At 42.3% G+C, this 23,645-nt stretch overlaps 1 protein-coding gene across 4 annotated transcripts in view; it reads left to right on the top strand.

The window, feature by feature from the left end:
* The window catches only part of dgo (ankyrin repeat domain containing protein 6 diego), an 858,998-nt gene that overhangs the window by 55,417 nt on the left and 779,936 nt on the right, over nucleotides 1-23,645 (top strand). For 3 of the 4 annotated variants that reach the window (XM_071672125.1, XM_071671846.1, XM_071672032.1), the window contains exon 1: nucleotides 22,054-22,250. The exons of the other annotated variant lie outside the window; for it this stretch is intronic. The gene's annotated coding sequence lies outside the window, so the exon portion shown is untranslated. Of the gene's footprint in view, nucleotides 1-22,053; nucleotides 22,251-23,645 lie in introns of those variants that run through there. 4 annotated transcript variants of the gene reach the window in all.

Here is a 23,645-nt window from a genome sequence, read left to right as displayed (position 1 = left end):
AGACAGTGTTTTCACTTTCTCCAAATTTAGTAAATGCCTTCCCTTGTCTCTTCTTTATCTCTTTCATTAATTTCTCTATTTTTCAATTATATACGAGTAGATCATAACGAGGGACATAGGATTTGTAAGAGGTGTGTCGGGTAGGTAAGGAACTGTCAGTCATCCAAGGTGGAGATAGAAGAAAAAAAATAAACCAAAAAATGTCGCTTTATCGTAAGGAAAGAAAGCTGAAATGTCGTCGGAACGAAGAAGCGATGGAGAAGGTAGAACGACAGATGTTGCAGAGATGCTCGTGGCTGTTGACCAGAGATACACATCAGTGAAGGAGGAGGAGAGGAGGTCACTCTTCATGTGGATAAATGAACGTTTTCCCTCACGAATAACATGTTTTTCCTCACGAATAACATGTTTACAATGAGAGTTGAGGTGAGAGCCGAATGTAAGTCCAACATGCCAGATCTTTTGCCCAGATAGCCTCAGAACAGGCATGGTTGACCCACGGGCCGATGGGAGGGTCAGTCTTGGAGAAAGAGGAAGGACACATCTTTATTCCTGCAACAGTGACATATGTTATACGATCGCAAGAGACAGAAGCACCTCTCCAGGAGCGGCGGTAGTCATCCCATGGGAAGTCGTAAAAGAATTCTCGTATGTTAATCCACTTAGCATCGTTGAGGTGCTAATGCTGGTGTTTACCGGGGCTAGCCAGAGGAGGAGTGGTTAGCAAGAAGCTTGCATGAGTGAGGTCAGATGAACCAGCCGGTGTAGAGACTGTTGGTTGATGATTTACATCGGATCATCTTTGTGATATGACCTCGCCATAGTCTGCGGTGTACGTTGATGTCTCCGAAGTAAAGAACCTCACCTGAGGATGAAAGGATATCACGACCTCATGGAAGATTGTTTACATACTGGAAGAAAGTTGTAAGGATAGGAGAACGGGCAGTGGCAGGAAAACTTGAGGAAACAATGGTAGGTTGAAGCCAAATCGTACATCAAAGTCTTGAGATTCTGGGTATACGGGGCGCGTAACTGGTGTGTTAGTTCTGGAATGAGTAACTTATCGCCACTTCTAAGCGTCTCCAAAAGAGGTAAAATATCAGTAGAGGTACTAGGCATATAGTGTCCAACAGACGAAATGCTTGCACAAAGACACACAAATATTAGTGGAAAGAAGGGATCGACTGCCTGGTCCATCACAGGGGCAAGGAACTTGGTAGAGGCTACTGTCTGAGGTCTCCCTCTCTTTGGCAGCGGAGGCAAGAGGGTACCCGGAGGTTCTTTGTGCCCCGTACCGGAGATTGTGCCATACGCTTGTTGACTTCTTCCAAGGTTGTATTCTGAGGATTATAACGAGAAGAGTGAAGGGAAAATGAGAAGGTATAGCAAGTGAAATAAGATAGTGTGTGTGTGTGTGTGTGTGTGTGTGTGTGTGTGTGTGTGTGTGTGTGTGTGTGTGCGTGATACGAGCTTGGTAGGCTTGTTTAGTGGTTCATGCGAATCGCATTCACATTCCTACGTCAGGATAGTAGTTCTGCTTTTGGCAATTGCTGCCTAGATCCTTCTGTCTTCAGGGCTGCTCCCAGGATAGGTGTGGTTAGAGGAGCATGTGATAATCAATCACCCCCTTCAAAATGACGCGCCTACCCCTTACCCTATCTCTGTTACTTACACAACACATTGTCCTCAAACGCTTCATTTCCAGCTTACGTACACTTTCTCCGCACGCTCTCACCTGCAGTGCATGCCTCTGATCCACACGACATTGTTAGGACTGTTGTACCATCAAACATACCTATTTTCGACCTCTCTCAACACAACGTCCCCAGTCCTCCCAGAACCTTCGCCCCCTCACCCACCCTATAACTCCCGCCTCCATGGTTTTTATTCGCTGCCATGTCTACTCTCAGGTATTTAAAACTCCTCACTCCTCCAGATTATCTCCATTCAGACTAGCACCCCAACTAACCTCGCTGTCTGCGCTGCTGAACCAATTAACCTTGTTTTTATACACAAACACTCTCAAATTCCTCCTTTCACGCACACTTCCGAACTCAGACACCAACTTCAGTTTTTCACTGGAATATGCCACCAGTGGTGTGTGTGTGTGTGTGTGTGTGTGTGTGTGTGTTTAGCGTTTTTCCATACGTTTGAGCATAGGAACTCGTACCAACAAATCCTAAACTGAACCTTAATGTAACAGATTAAATACTAACAAAATAAACGGTATGGAAGAAGAAAGTCATACAACTTCAAGAAGTATTTCAAACTTGAAAACTCCTCGGGAAACTTGGACATGAAACCTGGCCACATATTACGTCAACAACTTGCCAGGACCAGAAACTTGCCACTTGGTTGGTTCATGAGCATATGATCTCTGCCGGAGATGCCTAATAATGGCCGAGTCTTGCTCGTGTGGAAGGAGAAACCCCATCATTAGGAAGTCCCAGTTCTTGTGCACCTACCATTCACAGCTGAGGAACCGGACCAGTTGTACTCCAGAGTCGCCAAGTGTAGAAATTATATTCTCAGTTTTTTCTTTCAGTGTGGTTGCACTCTGCTATAGTTACTTATGCTTGAATCCAACGCCATTGATACGAAATAGATTACAATGTGGTCTTTCTTTTCCTTCCTCTTGGTGATATTACTCTCTCACGCATGCTAGCGGCTATTAAGATGGTTAAAAGGTTTATATAGAATTATCTAAACAGTAGTTTGACATTCAACAAAAATATAAGCGCCACCAGGACACACCTTCTGTGGCCAGCGTCATGGTTGGTGACTGGTTGGTGCCAGGATAAAAGTTAAGCATATGGGAAGAGAGTAAGTACCCTCCCACCACTGTAGCAGGGCTGGCACGTAGCTTTTACCGAGAGGAAGAGAGAGATGTCTTTGATGATGGATCCATGATATATTCACGCTCGTCCTACCTCTTGACTAAAAAAGAAGAATCCTTCTGGCATATTAGTCCTGCAAGGTGTTTTTTCAACCAGTTTTCCGACCGGCATGTTGTATGAGGGAGCGTAGGGTGAGGAGAGAGCCTTTGCCCTGCTATCCTTTTTTTCTGCTGTATCTTTCTCGGTAGTGATAGGGCCAGACAACCTCCCGTGGACGTTGGGTCTGTGTGGTCTGTGTATCTATGTCCTTAGAGAGAGAGAGAGAGAGAGAGAGAGAGAGAGAGAGAGAGAGAGAGAGAGAGAGAGACTGTAGGAATACATAGCGAAACGGATAACAAAAGGCCTGTTGGCCAAAAACCGCAAACAGGAAATGAGGAAATGAAAACATGCATCACTGAATCAGAAGCAAGCATGAAATTTTACGGGATAGAATTTCACAGGAAAGTATGTCACTGAATACTTACTTGTTGGTTACTGTCAGTATTATACTGTCGATTACGCTACAGCGCAGTATAATACTAGACTGGACAGGTCGTCTTGCTTCTTCGGCCACTTATCTACATCATTTGATTATGCCACATTGTAGTATACTACTATAGGCTGGACGCACATCAGGCTGCCTTGGACACACGGAGGTTAAAAGACACACAGCAGAATTTACGCGTACCCAAACCTTATATCGGCTTAGGTACTTACCTATCTACCTAAAGCATTACCCAAATTGTGCTTTGAACTGCTCATCATGGGACCTTTTCCACCAAGACATCACCAGCGTCGAGCAGATCTTAGTTAACAATGGTTAGTTTAAGAAAAGCATCGATAATGGGACGAGTGTCTTCCCACAAACTCTATGAGTTCATGACACCCAACAGCGACCTGGAACTGTCCGAGTTTTCTACACGACCTTGATCTCTCGTGCCCCTCGGACTGACGAAGGTATCCTGAGGGAGATAATTGATAGGAACGTTACCTGCAGCATCCCTGGAGATCGTCCCAGGATCATTATTTACAACAAGAACGAGAATACTAGTGACTTTATAAAATGAGAAACATCCTCACACAGAGCAGTAAATCACTACAGTCCACCATTGTAGTTTACAAGTACTCCTTCCTAGCTGAAGGTTGTAAACTTCAGAACAACATGAACCACATCGATCAACGCTGAACACCTAAGCTTCAAAACTGAGACCCCTAAACTACATATGCGACAACAACATACCATACATCTCACCCGTCAGCATCTTTCTCAAAAGATTACATAGTATTCGAATAGTCGTTTCCCAATTAGGGGCGATCATAGCCTAGCAGCAGCGCTCTACGCAGAGGTCCCGTGTTCGAGCCTGGCTGTTGGTGTTTTATGTCCTATGGAAGTGCGCGTTCATAAGCGCTATATTCGTGTGTGTATATATATATATATATATATATATATATATATATATATATATATATATATATATATATATATATGTATATATATACATATTATATATATCACAGCCCTCCAACAGCCAGGGTTCGAGACGGGATTGTATTGGGAAGGCCTTTGTGGTATTATGTAGGTGATGAGTGTTTGTGACTGTAGGCAGTCGGTAATCGTTCTGATTACTGTTTTGTGTGTAGGCAGCTAGTAATTGTTGTGAACGCTTCATTTTGCGTGGTTTGCAGATTGTTATTGGCTTTCGACATGGTACATCATCTGACAGATGAGGGGGTAATTTAGGGTGTTGTTACATTTCTTTTCGTTCCAAATCTGACACCATCAAGTGCTCTGAGAACATTTATTTCGTTTGTTGCTTTTGTGTTGATATTTGAGTGTAAGGGATTGAATGCCGCATTGTATGTCGTCTGTGATGCCCAGAATGATAGGAGTATTCTTAAATGGAAATATTCGATTGGCCTTTCAGGATGATGGTAGGATGCAGATTTGATTTGTTTCTCTCCGGATTTATCAGGGTAACTGAAGACTTCTGTGGAGATACAGAACTTCTTTCCTGTGTGAGCCGCTGTTCCATATGTGTGATGTGGTGTTGCATGATCGTTGTTGTATTCTCAATGAGAAGGTGATGCTATGCGACTCTTTGGTCTTCTGCGTATAAAAAGACCTTCACACAGGGGTCTGTAGGAGGTCGTGGAGGGTCATGTAGGAAGAGACTGGAATAGTTTGGGAAAAGAACTGCTCCTTGAGGGAACTCCAACTTAGTTTAAGGATTTTCAGAATTATTATTTTTTTATCATTTTTTTTCTTTATTGTTAGCTAAGACGACACGGGCAGCTGAGGCCGTAATCAAGGCCATCACATTAACAGTATGTATTTATATACCCTAGATGGAGCTAGTTACCCATTTTATCGACCAACCACTAGGAGTAGATAAACTGCTAGGTTGACTTTGGACCGAGTGCCGCCACCAGGATTCGAACCAATACGCTCGACCCTGGTCGGCCCGTGAATGCGTCAGTTAGGATCGTTACAAACCGCTGCACCACGGCAAGTTCCAGATGTTAGGCAGTATCGTTGTGTAGCTAAGAGTGGTTGCAGATACCTGTAAGTGTTTGGAGTACAACTGGGCCAGAGTGTTTTATGTAGATGTATGATATGCTGTCCTGGCCTGTGGCAGGAGTTTCCTTTAAGCTTTGATTGCACTGTCTGGGGTCAGTGGGAGTGAAGAGTGGGTGAGCAGTTGTTTCAGAGTGAAGGAAATGTTGGTTTTTCGTGACTCGCCTGTTTCGAGATGTGGTTGGTTTGTGGAGACATTTTTTGCAGTAGTGCGAGTATGTCCATGTGGTCTTTGGGAGAGGGGAAGCTTATGGATCAAGTTAGAAGTACTTCATAGTGTTGGGATGAGGTTGGTGTGGAAGATGCGACGTTTGTTTAATATACACCAGAGATGGTCGTTGTGGGTGCTGTGGTTTATTGTTTTGAGAAAGGAGTGCCAGTTTCACACTTCTCCATGAGTAAGTTATATATGTATATATATATATATATATATATATATATATATATATATATATATATATATATATATATATATATATATATGTTTGGAACAAGTTCTTAAAAGTGTACAGACTATACAACAAACTATGGTTGAAGGAAACATGTTCCAGTATTTCACAGTTCTATTTAGTCTTCTTACGTTAACGTTGTATCTCCTCCCGGTAAATTGTTTTATTTGTTCTAGTAACTACAGTGTATCTAAGAACGCTCTAAAATGAACTGATGTCGAATGTGTTGAGAATTATGTAAGCTTTTAGCAAGTTCTCACGAGTTCTAAGTTTCTTCAGCGAAAAGAGACATACTCTTTAACCTCTTCATTTGATAGATTTCTTTGGTTAGGAATGATTTTAGGTACCCTTTTTTGCGCTTACTCAAGTTTTTCCTTGTTTTAAGTGTAATTTGGGGATCCGATCTTGAAAGCATAATCAAGGCTTGGTCTTACTAATGCTCTGAAATGTCAAGATTTTGGTGTTTGTGGTCGATTCTCCAAGCCTTAGAAGACAGTGCTGGGCTTGCTTTATTTCTTGTTGCTATACGGTTTTGTGCAGGATAGACTGTTACTGGTAACTGTTCCAAGATCCTATTCTTCAGCTACTTTGAAGATGGGATTTCAAAACGATATAGACATATTTGGTCGTATCTCCAACGTTCATAATTTTTTTATTTTTTTATTTTTTTATGTCAGGAGCTTCAGTTACGATAAAGCCTGAAGTGAGAAGTGAAGAAAGTAAATGAGAAAGATGAGTAAGATCACAAAAAGGAAAAAATACTTAAGGAATTTGGAGGAGGTGGAATATTTGCAATCTACAAAGGGAAAATCGCAGTTGTTGAAAAAGATGTAAGGAGTTAGAGAGTTTCATGTCTACAATACAAGATTTGATTTGCAGTTCATCTGACCACAGTGATGAATACAGTGGAAAGCTAACAGTGACGGTCCACAAGGTCATCTCTTGTAAGTTTGATGGAAGAGATCAGAACACAAAGACTAGTGTGTTAACAATAGAAAAGCAAGCAGACGACTTGTGGGGAAACATCTGTGAAGTTTGTGTTGCTAGGGAGGCGCAAATATAGATAGTTGTTGGCTTGAAGAGAAGATGATGTTAGTTCTGTTCTTATACGTATTTGTGGTCTTGCCTTCATCTACTTTACGTTAATCACTCATTACGCTTGCAGAAAATGTAACGTCGGCCCACGAATTTGTATCCATTACTACACTTAAAATCACATAAAAACTTTTTTTTTCGAAATAGTCACATACATCAAGAAAGTCATAAGCTATGATAGATTTGAGTCCTCATCAAATCGCCTCTGAAACGTTTCTGAGGTAAATAAGTTTTGAGCTCAACAAACTGGTTCGTGAAGGATTACTTTCTCAGTCCTGGACTTAATACTAGTAGCTCACCGTTCCATTTTCTCTTGCGTCTTTGTTTTCACCAGGAATATATTATTTAAGATGGTGACGCTGTAGAGAGTCTGGAATTCGATTGCCCTCCTTATGAATCCTAAAATTCTCTTGCCCCTTTTCTCTGCTTGCTTCGATGCTCTGCTTCCTTGGTTTTCAGGTCATCGTAGATTACCACATCCGTGAATGTTTCGTCATCAACCTTTTGCATCCCAGCAATATTCACACTGTACTTTGCCTTCCTTTGTTTTCCTGCAGACGCGTAAAACTTTGTACTTCCCAGTATCAAATATCGTATGCCTCCTGCCAGAGGATGTTTAGTTTCTGTTGTCGCTGTATTTCTCAGCTTTGTGTCGTCTGTGGATTTTGATATCTTAAAAAGCAACCCGGCAGTTAATATCAGTATATATGAGAGGGAACCTGTCCCAAGACTCAACCCTGCGTCTAACCAACTTAACAAGGAGTCGTTAATGTGGAACTTTATTGATCGTTCTCTGAAAATCTAGATAGATGACGTCAAATGCTTTGCTTTCACAGTACATGATGAGATGATCATAGAGAATAAAAGATTTGTCAGACATGAACGATTTGATGAATTTATTTCATGGAATTATTTTCAAGTCTCTTTCATATATGGCTCAGTTTCCTCGATCTGTTTCCTCTGCAGTTTTTGAGATCGGAGAAATAAGACGCATTTTTAGGTTGTTTACGTAAACTGTGATGGAATTTGGGCCAAAGAGCGACCCGTGTGGCGTCCCACTTGTAACGTTCAGCCAATCGCAAATTTTGCTGCTTGAAAGTACGAGGTGCTTTCTGTCGGTGAGCCACTCACTCATCCCTGGACTTGCTTCTTATCCTAAACCTGCGATTTTGATTGACCTACTAGTCCCTTGCAGGGGATGTTTCAGAATGCCTCTCTAAAATCTGTGTATATTACATCCGAAGGTATTTCTCAATACGAGTCGTAAAATATAACTGGAATAAAATCTGATCAACTGGTTAGACAGGATTAGTCTTCCCAGATGTCATGCTGATTGTCTGTTATTGTCAGGTGGTCTTCCCTGTCTCCCACCTGTGCTTCGTGATAGTAGGCTCTTGCTTTTCTAAGGAGGAAAAATTCTAAATTCTCGCCTGGACGCAAGCAAGAAAGTGGGGGTACAGTGTGAGATTTCCAGGCGCACTGGGCGCTCAGAACACATGATCAGGAGGCATCACTTTTGACCTCCCTGACTGCGTTATCCCGCCACCAAAACCTATCCCGGGTTGCACGAGGAAGATTTCTAGGTCTGCAGATAACCTCCTAAGATGAAAAACATTGAAGTATTCCTGCATTCCAGTCGCTGAATTTAAGAAAAAACCATCCAAAACTTCTACGAAATGTCTCTCAAAGAACCGTTCAATATCTGCAAAACGACCCTCACTTTTCCTTCCACAAGCCAGCCGCCAAACCCCTGCTGATGAAGGAAATGAAATGCAAATGATTCGCATTTTCATAGAAATGCAAGACTGGAGTGAGCAACAATGGAGTAAGGCAGGGGAGGGTGAGGTGACCGGAGGATGCCAGCCACTATTATTCTTGTTTCAGTGAAGACGGTGAAACACCCAGTGTGATGATCTGAGGTTGCCCTGGTGGAGCAGTGGGCATGGAAGGGCTGTACTTCTTAACTAAAAACACTGCAGTGATTGGAGGGCAGTACGTTAAGGTGCTTGAGGACGATCTACTGCTTTTCTTACGAGGTTCACGGGTGTGAACACCTTATACAGGATAGTGCTTCGTGAGATATAGCTAAAAAGATGAGCTAGTTATCAGAGAAAAATACTAAACTGTTCCCGCCCCATTTAGCCGCTCTCTATGACACACTGAGAATTTGGAGGTAGAATTCTTTCTCCCTATCCCAGGGAAATATATGTATTTATCATTTGTTATACTTAGTCGCTGTCTCCCGCGTTAGCGAGGTAGCGCAAGGAAACAGACGAAAGAATGGCCCAACCCACCCACATACACATGTACATACATAAACGCCTACACATGCACATATACATACCTATACATTTCAACGTATACGTACGTACACAGACATATATACACATGTGCATATTCATACTTCCTGCCTTCATTCATTCTCGTCGCCACCCCGCCACACATGAAAGACAGCTGCAGCAGCAGCAGCAGCAGCGCACGCACCCCCCCCCCCTCCCCCCAAGCGGGCGTAATGTGTAATGCACCGAAGCCGCGGTTCCTCTTCCACATCCAGGCCCCACAAAACTTTCCATGGTTTACCCCAGACACTTCACGTGCCCTGGTCCAATCCATTGACAGCACATCGACTCAGGTATACCACATCGTTCCAATTTACTCCATTCCTTGCACACCTTTCACCCAACTGTATGTTCAGGCCCCAGTCGTCCAACCCCCCCCCCCCATATTATATATATATATATGTATGTATGTATATATATATATATATATATATATATATATATATATATATATATATATATATATATATATATATTTTTTTTTTTTTTTTGCTTTTTTGCTTTGTCGCTGTCTCCCGCGTTTGCGAGGTAGCGCAAGGAAACAGACGAAAGAAATGGCCCAACCCACCCCCATGCACATGTATATACATACGTCCACACACGCAAATATACATACCTACACAGCTTTCCAAGGTTTACCCCAGACGCTTCACATGCCCTGATTCAGTCCACTGACAGCACGTCAACCCCGGTATACCACATCGATCCAATTCACTCTATTCCTTGCCCTCCTTTCACCCTCCTGCATGTTCAGGCCCCGATCACACAAAATCTTTTTCACTCCATCTTTCCACCTCCAATTTGGTCTCCCACTTCTCCTCGTTCCCTCCACCTCCGACACATATATCCTCTTGGTCAATCTTTCCTAACTCATTCTCACCATGTGCCCAAACCATTTCAAAACACCCTCTTCTGCTCTCTCAACCACGCTTTTTTTATTTCCACACATCTCTCTTACCCGTACGTTACTTACTCGATCAAACTACCTCACACCACACATTGTCCTCAAACATCTCATATCCAGCACATCCATCCTCCTGCGCACAACTCTATCCATAGCCCACGTCTCGCAACCATACAACATTGTTGGAACCACTATTCCTTCAAACATACCCATTTTTGCTTTCCGAGATAATGTTCTCGACTTCCACACATTCTTCAAGGCTCCCAGAATTTTCGCCCCCTCCCCCACCCTATGATCCACTTCCGCTTCCATGATTCCATCCGCTGCCAGATCCACTCTCAGATATCTAAAACACTTTACTTCCTCCAGTTTTTCTCCATTCAAACTTACCTCCCAATTGACTTGACCCTCAACCCTACTGTACCTAATAACCTTGCTCTTATTCACATTTACTCTTAACTTTCTTCTTTCACACACTTTACCAAACTCAGTCACCAGCTTCTGCAGTTTCTCACATGAATCCGCCACCAGCGCTGTATCATCAGCGAACAACAACTGACTCACTTCCCAAGCTCTCTCATCCCCAACAGACTTCATACTTGCCCCTCTTTCCAAAACTCTTGCATTCACCTCCCTAACAACCCCATCCATAAACAAATTAAACAACCATGGAGACATCACACACCCCTGCCGCAAACCTACATTCACAGAACCAATCACTTTCCTCTCTTCCTACACGTACACATGCCTTACATCCTCGATAAAAACTTTTCACTGCTTCTAACAACTTGCCTCCCACACCATATATTCTTAATACCTTCCACAGAGCATCTTTATCAACTCTATCATATGCCTTCTCCAGATCCATAAATGCTACATACAAATCCATTTGCTTTTCTAAGTATTTCTCACATACATTCTTCAAAGCAAACACCTGATCCACACATCCTCTACCACTTCTGAAACCACACTGCTCTTCCCCAATCTGATGCTCTGTACATGCCCTCACCCTCTCAATCAATACCCTCCCATATAATTTACCAGGAAATCTCAACAAACTTATACCTCTGTAATTTGAGCACTCACTCTTATCCCCTTTGCCTTTGTACAATGGCACTATGCACGCATTCCGCCAATCCTCAGGCACCTCACCATGAGTCATACATACATTAAATAACCTTACCAACCAGTCAGTAATACAGTCACCCCCTTTTTTAATAAATTCCACTGCAATACCATCCAAACCTGCTGCCTTGCCGGCTTTCATCTTCCGCAAAGCTTTTACTACCTCTTCTCTGTTTACCAAATCATTTTCCCTAACCCTCTCACTTTGCACACCACCTCGACCAAAACACCCTATATCTGCCACTCTATCATCAAACACATTCAACAAACCTTCAAAATACTCACTCCATCTCCTTCTCACAGCACCACTACTTGTTATCACCTCCCCATTTGCGCCCTTCACTGAAGTTCCCATTTGCTCCCTTGTCTTACGCACTTTATTTACCTCCTTTTTTCTTCTCCCTAAAATTTAATGATACTCTCTCACCCCAACTCTCATTTGCCCTCTTTTTCACCTCTTGCACCTTTCTGTTGACCTCCTGTCTCTTTCTTTTATACATCTCCCACTCAATTGCATTTTTTCTCTGCAAAAATCATCCAAATGCCTCTCTCTTCTCTTTCACTAATAATCTTACTTCTTCATCCCATCACTCACTACACTTTCTAATCAACCCACCTCCCACTCTTCTTATGCCACAAGCAACTTTTGCGCAATCCATCACTGATTCCCTAAATACATCCCATCTCTTCCCCACTCCCCTTACTTCCATTGTTCTCACCTTTTTCCATTCTGTACTCAGTCTCTCCTGGTACTTCCTCACACAAGTCTCCTTCCCAAGCTCACTCTCACCACCCTCTTCACCCCAACATTCACTCTTCTTTTCTGAAAACCCATGCAAATCTTCACCTTAGCCTCCACAAGATAATGATCAGACATCCCTCCAGTTGCACCTCTCAGCACATTACCATCCAAAAGTCTCTCTTTCGCGCGCCTGTCAATTAACACGTAATCCAATAACGCTCTCTGGCCAATCTCTCCTACTTACATACGTATACTTATGTATATCTCGCTTTTTAAACCAGGTATTCCCAATCACCAGTCCTTTTTCAGCACATAAATATACAAGCTCTTCACCATTTCCATTTACAACACTGAACACCCCATGTATACCAATTATTCCCTCAACTGCCACATTACTCACCTTTGCATTCAAATCACCCATCACTATAACCCGGTCTCGTGCATCAAAACCACTAACACACTCATTCAGCTGCTCCCAAAACACTTGCCTCTCATGATCTTTCTTCTCATGCCCAGGTGCATATGCATCAATAATCACCAGTCTCTCTCCATCGACTTTCAGTTTTACCCATATTAATCGAGAATTTACTTTCTTACATTCTATCACATACTCCCACCACTCGTGTTTCAGGAGTACTGCCACTCCTTCCCTTGCTCTTGTCCTCTCACTAACCCCTGACTTTACTCCCAAGACATTCCCAAACCGCTCTTCCCCTTTACCCTTTAGCTTCGTTTCACTCAGAGCCAAAACATCCAGGTTCCTTTCCTCAAACATACTACCTATCTCTCCTTTTTTCACATCTTGGTTACATCCACACACATTTAGACACCCCCAGTCTGAGCCTTCGAGGAGGATGAGCACTCCCCGCGTGACTCCTTCTAATATATATATATATATATATATATATATATATATATATATATATATATATATATATATATATATATAGAAGAGCGGTTTGGGAATGTCTTGGGAGTAAAGTCAGGGGTTAGTGAGAGGACAAGAGCAAGGGAAGGAGTAGCAGTACTCCTGAATTCATTCCCTGGGGATAGGGGAGAAAGAATACTTCCCACGTATTCCCTGCGTGTCGTAGAAGGCGACTAAAAGGGAAGGGAGCGGGGGGGGCTGGAAATCCTCCCCTCTCGTTTTTTTTTTTTTTTTAGTTTTCCAAAAGAAGGAACAGAGAAGAGGGCCAGGTGAGGATATTCCCTCAAAGGCCCAGTCCTCTGTTCTTAACGCTACCTCGCTATCGCGGGAAATGGCGAATAGTATGAAAAAAAAAAAAAAAATATATATATATATATATATATATATATATATATATATATATATATATATATATATATATATATAAAATATTTGTACATACGGATGGACAATTATGATTTTTTTTGTGTCTTCAGGATATCTTACAGACAAACTACAAACTGAATTCTAATGACACATTATCGTAATATAACTATGTAACGTAGCTTACATTGGAAAAGTATCTAAAAACAAACAAACTAGTTTTTGACACTGGTGACGCATTATGGCTCTGTCTACAATCACCATTTGGAGACTTACCCTTGGCTTAACCAAGAGCATATGATCTCTGCTGAAGGAGTTACTTATGAATGCCCGAGTCTTATTTGTGTGGAAGGAAAAAGCGTATCATTAGGAAGTCCCAATCTTGTGTAGCTACCATTCACAGCTGAGGAAGCCGACCAGTGGCACTGGTAAGTCACCAAGAACTTCTCTGATAACGTGTTCAGTGTTCGCTTTGAGTAGAGTTAGATCAGGTCTTTCTGGAGTGTTTCTAATGCTCTAGTATTACGTTGTTGGGATCTGACGGTAACATTCGATAAGTTAAACTAATAAGGAATTTCACTGGTCATCTCGCTGGTGTCTTCATATTATAGATCGTTATCGAGTTAAGATGACCAGAAAATTCTGTGGTGTTTTGAGCCCTTGGGTCGCGTTTGATATTGGCAGGTATCATGCTCTCAAACTGTCCTCTACTTGTGATATACAACTCAGGGACTAGTATAAGCTGTCTGGTTACGGAGACACACCCTTTGTGTACGTTTTTTCCCGTCACCCGCCTGGGTCAGGTGCAGCTGCCGTTCGGCTGTACTCGAGGCATATGTTGGCGGCGTGACGAGAGATGCTCGGGAGCGAGACGGTTCGCCCGTGGGTAAATGCGGCAGAAAATGATTCGCCAGCTGATCACTCGGGAGATAATACCCATGGCTGACGGTTTGTCACTAAGTAAGGAAGTTATTTTACTATGTGATTTTCCATTACTATTGTACGCATTCGTAAACTACTGGATTTCCTTAGACGGTAGATGACATAGATTCTCATGTAAATGAGGCACAAGATAGGACATGTCCGTCCTCTGAGATCCTGTAATACAGTATCAGCGCCTGCAGGACCAACTGGGTGTAGGTGGCGTCGTACTTAGTGACTGGTTGGTAGGCGACAACGTTAAGACGTTTGACATTTACATGGTGAGGTATCCACCCACGGCTTGGGAGACCAAGCGAAGCATGTGTTGAGAGAGAGAGAGAGAGAGAGAGAGAGAGAGAGAGAGAGAGAGAGAGAGAGAATGTGTACCATTGACAAGGTTTTGCACTATGACAGGGCTAACGCTTAGCGCTTACAGGGCAAGCGGCCAGAGAGAGAGAGAGAGAGAGAGAGAGAGAGAGAGAGAGAGAGAGAGAGAGAGGAGGTTGGTATTTATGATCAATGAGTCTCCACAATAAGTATTTATGTGTCGTATTGGCAAGAATAAACGAATAAATAAGGAGGTTATGGATGACCTATGCTCCAACTTGCATCATGCATGAATTTGTCGTGATTCGTACATACTTCCTGCCCAGATGTCGTTTGAGTTTTTGTAAAAACGACCTTCCGTGTTAAGTTCATGAAAGTAATTTATTTCGGCAGTGACTACGTTATTATTTCTTACTTGAGAACAGTCATATATAACACCCAACTCCCTCCGTAAGTACTCTTCGAAATAGGTCTTAGTCTTGTACGAAAATATACTTTGAAAGTACTCCGAGTATACGCAACAAAATTTCAGTTAAACAGCATTACAACGAAATTTTGATATGAACGCTGTCTCAATCTTGTTTAAGTATGAAAAATAGAAATTTCGTCACCGAATAGACAATTGTAGGCAAAGTCTTTAGAACTGATAAAGGGAATGAAGTAGGGCGATGGTATCTTGCTCTTTGTTAAAGCTTATCTTACTCTTATAATAAAAAGACGCTGTGGCCGTCGGTAATATGGACTTCACTTTTGTAGAAATTATATTGTGAGTTTCGTAAGGAAATGACAGCAGGGCTAGTTTATAGGTCCCCCGCAGAGACACCAGAGGTATACCAAAAAAATTATATCAGTGAGCAGGAATTCGTAAAAGGAGATTGTAACATAACTGTATCTACGTATGTGGGGTACTCCCTTTACGATAGCACCGGGCGCGGGCTCTGCCAAAATTTGCATGATAGTGGTCTGAATTAGTCAAGAAGTCTACTTACAACGAGGATGTATTAGACTGATTTCTAACTGTGAATGAGGATCTTGCTTATGATGTTGAAGTTCGGTGCGGATGATCATCGACAAATTACTTTTAGGTCCATTTCAAATGATAGATTTCAGAACTGCAAAAATCTATTGATCTTCATATTGCCGTTGGTTGGCAAATCTTGAATGACATGGTGAGAGAAAACGACATTAAAAGTAGCTTAGAAATACTTCAGTAAAACTTTAAAAGCATTAGAGGGAAGGTATGTGCCAATACCTACTACACGGCCTTTCTCTAAAACGAAGCCAAGATGATAAAACGATGAAGTAAAGAGGCTTTTGTTGTCTAAGAAAGTAGCTAATAGACTCGGAGACCATAAACAAAATGGCAGTTAATTATGTAAATTTTCGCAGAGACACTAAGAGACTTGCACGATGAAGTGAATGTCTGTATGAAGCGTATATTGCTGAAAATAGTAATAGAAACCCTTAGGAGTTTCAAAGTTATGTTTAAAGCAAATGAGCCAGACCTTCTTGTTTTCGATCGAGGACAACTCTTCTCACGAATCCAGTTTCCTTAAGAGAGGGAAAACGTTCTGCAACAATGTGACATAAAACTTGAAAACGTACTGTCGACACTGAATGGAATGAAAGTAAATAAAACGGAAGACCAAAATAAGTTTCATTCGAGAACAAGGAAGATAAAGCTGGAACATATACAAAGATGGGCAACAACAATGATTTCAGCTTTGAGTGATGTGACGCATGAAGCGAGAGTAAGATCACATCTCTTTCCTCTTAAGGAACGTAGACTTCATGGTGACCTAATACGAGTATTCAGATTTTTTTTTTGTAAATTTGACAACTTTATTTCACGAAGATCTTTTTGAAATGCAAGAAAGTACACTTACCAGGACCAACAGTTTACAGCTTAACGTCAAAAGATATAACACTGACTTGGGACATTTTCTTTGCAATAGATGTGTTAACCATGAGAATGAGTTACCGTCAACGCTGTCAATGTGAAGACTATTAACACCTTTAAAAACCGGTTAGACAAATTTATGATCAGTTCAGGTATTTACTAAAGGACCACATGGAAAAAATATACACACATTTATTAGTTCCTTTTTTTTTTATAATCCTAAGAATATACTGCAGTGCAGCAGATGATGGAGTGATGTGTAAGATATCACTGTATGATTTTCTCTTTCGTCCTGTACCGTTGAATTCCACGGATGCTTACTTCATTAATACGTTGTTTTCTTCTATTCTTTTTTTCTGCTTAGTGTTGTTGCCGGAGGGTGAGGAGAGGGCCTCATCCACATAGAACAGAGACTGGAGTGGATTAATTTTCAAAACGGAAAATCTAGACATGGGCCAAAAAGCCTTCCGTTGTCTGTCTTTCTCTTGTACTCCCAAGTCTCTCTCTCTCTCTCTCTCTCTCTCTCTCTCTCTCTCTCTCTCTCTCTCTCTCTCTCTCTCTTGATATATTATAAGAAGTATATACAGCTTGGACGTAGATACATAAGGTAGAATAACAATGTAGATGGCGAGTTGGTATGACAGTAGGGCAAGGTGGTGTGTCGTTAGAGCGACGTGGTGTGTCAGTATGGCAAGATGGTGTGTCGGTATGGCAAGGTGGATTGTCGGTAGGGCAAGGTAGTGTGTCGGTAGGGAAAGGTGGTGTGTCGGTAGGGTAAGGTGGTGTGACAGTAGGGCAAGGTGGTGTGTTGTTAGAGCAAGGTGGTGTGTCAGTATGGCAAGATGGTGTGTCGGTAGGGCAAGGTGGTGTGACAGTAGGGCAAGGTAGTGTGTCGGTAGGGAAAGGTGGTGTGTCGGTAGGGTAAGGTGGTGTGACAGTAGGGCAAGGTGGTGTGACAGTAGGGCAAGGTGGTGTGACAGTAGGCCAAGATGGTGTGACAGTAGGGCAAGGTGGTGTGACAGTAGGGCAAGGTGGTGTGACAGTAGGCCAAGATGGTGTGACAGTAGGGCAAAGTGGTGTGACAGTAGGGCAAAGTGGTGTGACAGTAGGGCAAGGTGGTGTGACAGTAGGGCAAGGTGGTGTGTCGGTAGTGCAAGGTGGTGTGTCGGTAGGGCAAGGTGGGGTGACAGTAGGGCAAAGTAGCGTGACAGTAGGGCAAGGTGGTGTGACAGTAGGGCAAGGTGGTGTGTCGGTAGTGCAAGGTGGTGTGACAGTAGGGCAAGGTGGTGTGTTTGTAGGGCAAGGTGGCATGACAGTAGGGCAAGGTGGTGTGAGAGTAGGGCAAGGTGGCGTGACAGTTGGGCGAGGTGGTGTGTCGGTAGGTCAAAGTGGTGTGACAGTAGGGCAAGGTGGTGTGACAGTAGGGCAAGGTGGTGTCAGTGGGGCGAGATGGTGTAGAGATGTGCACGTAGTATAATGGTGTGACGAGGTAAGGCGTGGGCTGGAGTGTATGGTACAGGCAGCAGGGTGTGGTTATCCAGACCTGTCGAGCTTTGCACTCACAGAGTCCCACCTTCTATCCTATATTTCCCTCATATAGGTTTTTCAACTTCCTAGTGCCACTTGCCTTTGCTTCTCCTCATTGAGCTTTTTCCTCTCCGTTGTACCAAGAAATGCTTCCTCACAGTTTCGCTGTACGCTTCTCTTGCCACACTCCCAGCTTTCGCCCGATGTTCCGGGTTCTTTTCTGATTTTTAAGGACTCTTCCCTCTCAGTGTCATTATATTGTCTTAGAACTTGTTCTATGCGTAGCATGTTACATCTTATCCTTCTTCTTTCCTGCACTTAATTCTAGTACGATTCTTGTTTCGTTCTTCTGGACCCTGTCCAGCGATTCCATACGGTTCCTCAAGTGAGATCAGACTGTTGCAATACCCAACCTGGGTCAAATGTTTAGGACATATATTCATACTTTTTTTCATACTTTATCGCCGTTTCCCTTGTTGGCATTTCGTTGTCCACGTACTTCAAAGAAATTTTTGACAGACCCGAAAAAGTTTGCCTCCCTCATGATCTTGAATGATATAACGTTCTAGTGACAGTATGTTATGATGTCACCTTTTGAATCCATCTTACAGTGAGACTTTTACTTTGTGTTCCCCAGAAGTAGAATGGTAGTGTAAGAGAAGGGATGGTAGGATAGTTTAGGTAGATAGACTGGCTTTACGGTGTAGGTGGCTAGGTGGTATGATGGAGTATATGACGGAGTGTCGTGCTGTTGTTGGTGGTGTGACGGTGTAGGTGGTGGTGGGCTGGTGTGGTGGTGTAAGTGGTGGGCTGGTGTGGTGGTGTAAGTGGTGGGCTGGTGTGGTGGTGTAAGTGATGGGCTGATGTGGTTGTATAGGTGATGGGCTGATGTGGTGTTGTACATGGTAAGCCAGTGTGAGGTGTAGGTGGTGTGATGGTGTTGGGCTAGTTACATGGTGTAGATGGCAGGCCGGCAGAATGGTGTGACAATGAAGGTGGTAGGCTGGTGTCAGGTGGTTGGGTTGGGTGGTGTCACTGTCACAGGAAGTTAACTGTTAACGAAAGTGTTGTCGTAACGCCATGTACTCATTGCTGCGTTACGAGGAACCCCTGATCGTCTTGCTCCCCTCCTTCGCGTCTTTCACATTTTCCTCTTTACCAGACCCTCCGGAGGGAATGTTCTTAATATCTTAAGAAAATACTGACATCATCATATTATATTCTAATTAAATATTGACCATCACATTATCAAGATAACGAGACACTCAGGAGATCAACCTTAATCTTGTTTCCTAGACTTATAAGATTATTTTCCCATGTGCAGATCAGATGAAGACTTACAACAGGGACTTACCATATAAGATTAACATGGATACAATCTACATGTCCTTGATGTTATCTTGTTGACTACTTCTGTTTGTGTAAGATTGGCCATCATTGCGCCTTTTCAGCATTTTGGTTAGACATACAATGTCTCCTCAACACAGTACCTGTTTAATTGGTTCATACATTATTCCAAGGTATTTGCTCGTCGTAATGATATGGAATTTATTCTTAGGAAAAAAGTTTCGAATATTTAGTTATCTTTTGACAGTGATTGTAGTGTGTTCATTCTGAATATGCTGTAAGCCAAAACGTATAAACTTAAACAGTAACAAAGTTTGAAATAAAATGCTTGGCTCTCGTTACGATAGTGAACGAGATAACTAGTGAACACTTACAAATGGACACAAGGTAACTAGTGAACATTTACAAATGAACATATGATGACTAGTGGGCACTTACAAACGAACCCAGATAACTAGTGAACATTTACAAACGAACACAATATAACTAAGTTGACCAACCTAAGCACTTCATCACCATCACACTGCCTGGCTACCATGTTCTGGTGAAGTGGTTCAGGACTACTACGAGTTAGACAAACACAACAGATTTTTTTTTTTTTCAAACGGCCTCCACGTAGGGCATCATACAGTATTGTATCGTATTGTACCGCATCTCGGGATCAGTGAAGATTAGTCTCCGGATTTTTTGTATGGACAAAATTAGCGATTTCGAAGGAGGAGAAGCCACACCCTCAGCAACACCCAGTCTCACTTGTCTTAGATGGATATTGGGCGATTTTATCGATGCAGCAACAGCTGTTATTACCACCTCTAAATATGGAAAATATTGTAGTACTGTGGTATGGAATATCAGCCATATTAGAGATAGATTATTATTGTGGTGCAGAATATCGTCTAGGATAAAACCATTATATTATCAGGGTACAAAACAACGTCTCTGACAAGATAAACATCATTCTGCGCCAGGTAAAATTTGGCGCAAAGTAAAAAAAAAAAAACATATATCATTTAATTGATATTGATATTCATGTTATGATATCGGTGTTATGAATAACCTACCTTTTTTTTATCAATATTAATGTTATATTTATATTATTTTTTCTGATTTGGTGATAGTTTTTTCTTCTTATTATCGTTAGTTGCAACAGGATTTTAAAAAGAAAAGTAAAAAGAAACCCAAAGTTACAATGAGCGACATGTACAAGCAAAAACACATCTGCAGTTGTGTGAAGGATGTCAGGATGTCTTGAATCTTGTGATGACGTCGGCGGAAGTTGTAAGCAAGCGAGCAGGACGGAAGGACACGAGGGAACCTGTAAGTCGTGAGCGACTTCTAAAATCGGCATCAAAAGCTATTATTATAGGCTCAAGTGTATGATAGGTCTTGAGAACGTAAACGAAGTAATACTTCTCAATAACAAAAAATTGACTGAGGAATGAAATGGTTGAAAGAAAAGGCAAACACGATGATGCTTGAAAATAATGGAGGAAAGTAGATTGAAGCATATTTAGAAACTGAATGAACGTATGTGCCGAAGATCCAGTTTTATATGTAGTTCAGTTTTCATTGAAACGATAAACATTTTGCATCGTTTTTCTTTAATGAGGAATTTGACATGGGACTTACATAAACCTGACTTCCCTTAAGCCTGAAACGGATCCTCACCCAGGGTTCAAATGACGGGTTGTTTATCATCAGAGATCCATAGTAGTAGTGGTGTAAGATGGAGAAGCCTAAGCATTAGGTACGGTGCTATGAGGAACGAAGAGAAGCCATGAGGTCCAGTGAACCTTTCGTGAGCTTAGGACTCAAGTCCATCAAATGAAACTGTCGTCCAGATGATTCTAAGCAGCTTCTATGCATTTCTCCGAGACAGCTTAAAGCTACGTACGGCTCAGGGAACCACATTCACCTCCTTGGTTAAGCTCACAAGTGGTCACATCCATACAAAGTTGGGGGGTCACTTTTCATGTTCCCGACACCGCATTCTTCACAGTGGCCAACCTCAGTGGCTGGTGTTGATAGGAGTGGCACGTCTTAGTTGAACCACTTGATGTCTGTCGGCGGCGCGCGTGGTCCTCCTGCTAAGTCCTCGTTCCTGTTCTTGCCGTCAGCCACCTGCCTGCCGCCCGCCACACACACACACACACACACCACACACACAAAAGACCCGATGAACACGTTGGTTCGATGTGTGGATCGTACGTCACTAGTATCTGCTAGCGAATGAGTGACACATTTCATACGACTTGCCGATACTCTTCAAAATACGAGAGGAATGACGAATGGAATTTCCCAAGTGCTGATTGGTCAAGACTGAGTTCTGAGTATTGAGGAGACCGTGATTGGCTGCGAGTAAACCTGTGACGTAGTCCCTAGTTCTAGAAACCCATCTGCCCCGATGATTTAGCCGATAAAGCTCATGAAGCCCCATATCTAATTGACCTTAGCCTTCATCATGTTCATTACTCGGTAATCATGATTTAGAAAAATTACGTTCTTTCGTAGAATGAGAACACTTCCTTTGGGAGAACACAATGTCTCTGCCAAAGAACGTAGTTTAATTCGTGAACTGGTAACCCCTACAAGCGGCGAGGAGTTCAGGTACGTCGGAGTTTAGCTCGCCAGTGTGTGTGGAACGGTGATTGAGGAAGTGTGCTGTGCGTCGGGATTGGCTAGTGTTCGGTGTACCGCTTGTACCACGGTCTTTATAAAGGTACAGTGAAGTGGTGGTCCGTAGTGCTTGTGTCATACTGATAATCGAGTGATCCGAATAAAGTGATAAACGTTTTAGGATATTCCACATTCATCTCTGCCTCATTTGCCACGGTAAGTTTAAGAGTTTTCCCATTTGAAATAGATCTAATATGCTATGTTCATTGACAATTTATTCATGGTCTTTTTTTTTTTATTCTAACATTTTTGAATTAGGAAACTTATATCTTAGCCCAAGTCCATTCCCCATTTATTGTGGGCTGCAAGAATATTGAAGATAAAGAATATTATTTATGGTTTCATACGAACTGTTGAACCGCTTTCAACATAAATCCGACCAGAATCTTACAAGATTTGTGTTTACTGTAGCATTGAAGTTACTACCATAGATCCAGTAGGTATTTGTATGTATATTTTCGGTGCAGTTTGCCGTCACTCTGATCAAAGACCATCGCTTGGTCCCGTGAACTATATCATCAGTAGACAGGAATCCACAGCGACGTCTGTCTGTCGTCTGCAGCGGGTGAGTGACACATTCGGAGTACGTACGTGAAGTAGGCGATGATCTGTTTTCATGCCGAGGCATGTGTTGCTCTGGACTGGAAGAAGAAGCCAGTACCTCGCACACGGACGTGGTTATCACTCCCGGAGAAGCCAGACATATGTGCAGGATAGATTGTTCGAAAGCAGTTCCTAGCACAGTCGTGTGTATTTCGTCCTACGGGCAGGAAAATTTATTATTCGAAGGCATTGTTTACAGTACAGTACGGCTGGGTATGTTTTGTATTATGGCTGGCATGAATTACATCCGTGTTTATTGTGCAGAACGAAATTATGAGTCTTTTTCATATAAAAAAAAATGTTGAAAATGTTAATTTTGTTTTTAAACTTGGTACAATACAGGACGAGCTGAAGTTTATATCCCCACTCATAAAAGTTGATTACAGGGAAAACAGCCAATTACAGCTGACGATGGTTCATATCAAAGGTCACTTTACAGTTACCTACGTGAGATAGTATAGCACCAGGTACATTAAGCGTTGTGTACAACTGAAACAAGATAACAGTTAACAGGAAATGTTTTATGTGGTTGTAACGACACATTATCACAGGGAGTTGAAACTAGCGGATTGACAGTTTGAGGCAGAAGCCTTTGATATCCAGTATCCTCGTCATATGTTGTGGTTCTGTGTGGTATAGGGTCATGACGATGTGATTATATTGTTCACATATAGTGTTCCGTTGTTAGCCTCGTTAGTTCATTTGGTATATGTACGTATGGTAGTTTAGGAACAAGGAGATTGACGGAGTTGCATTCTTCTTGTAAAAGTTTTGTGGTAAACTCGACATGTTAAGGACGGTGCCCCAGTGATGTCCCAGGATGATATCCCAGTGGTAGACCAGGACTGTGCACCAGTGATATCCCAGGATAATATCCCAATGGTAGATCAGGACTGTGCACCAGTGATATCCCAGGATGATATCCCAGTGGTAGACCAGGACTGTGCA

Source organism: Panulirus ornatus, chromosome 1, assembly GCF_036320965.1.
Source record: "Panulirus ornatus isolate Po-2019 chromosome 1, ASM3632096v1, whole genome shotgun sequence".
Lineage (NCBI taxonomy): Eukaryota > Metazoa > Arthropoda > Malacostraca > Decapoda > Palinuridae > Panulirus > Panulirus ornatus.
Note: the sequence above shows the minus strand (reverse complement) of the source record. Positions and strands in the feature narration are given on the sequence as shown.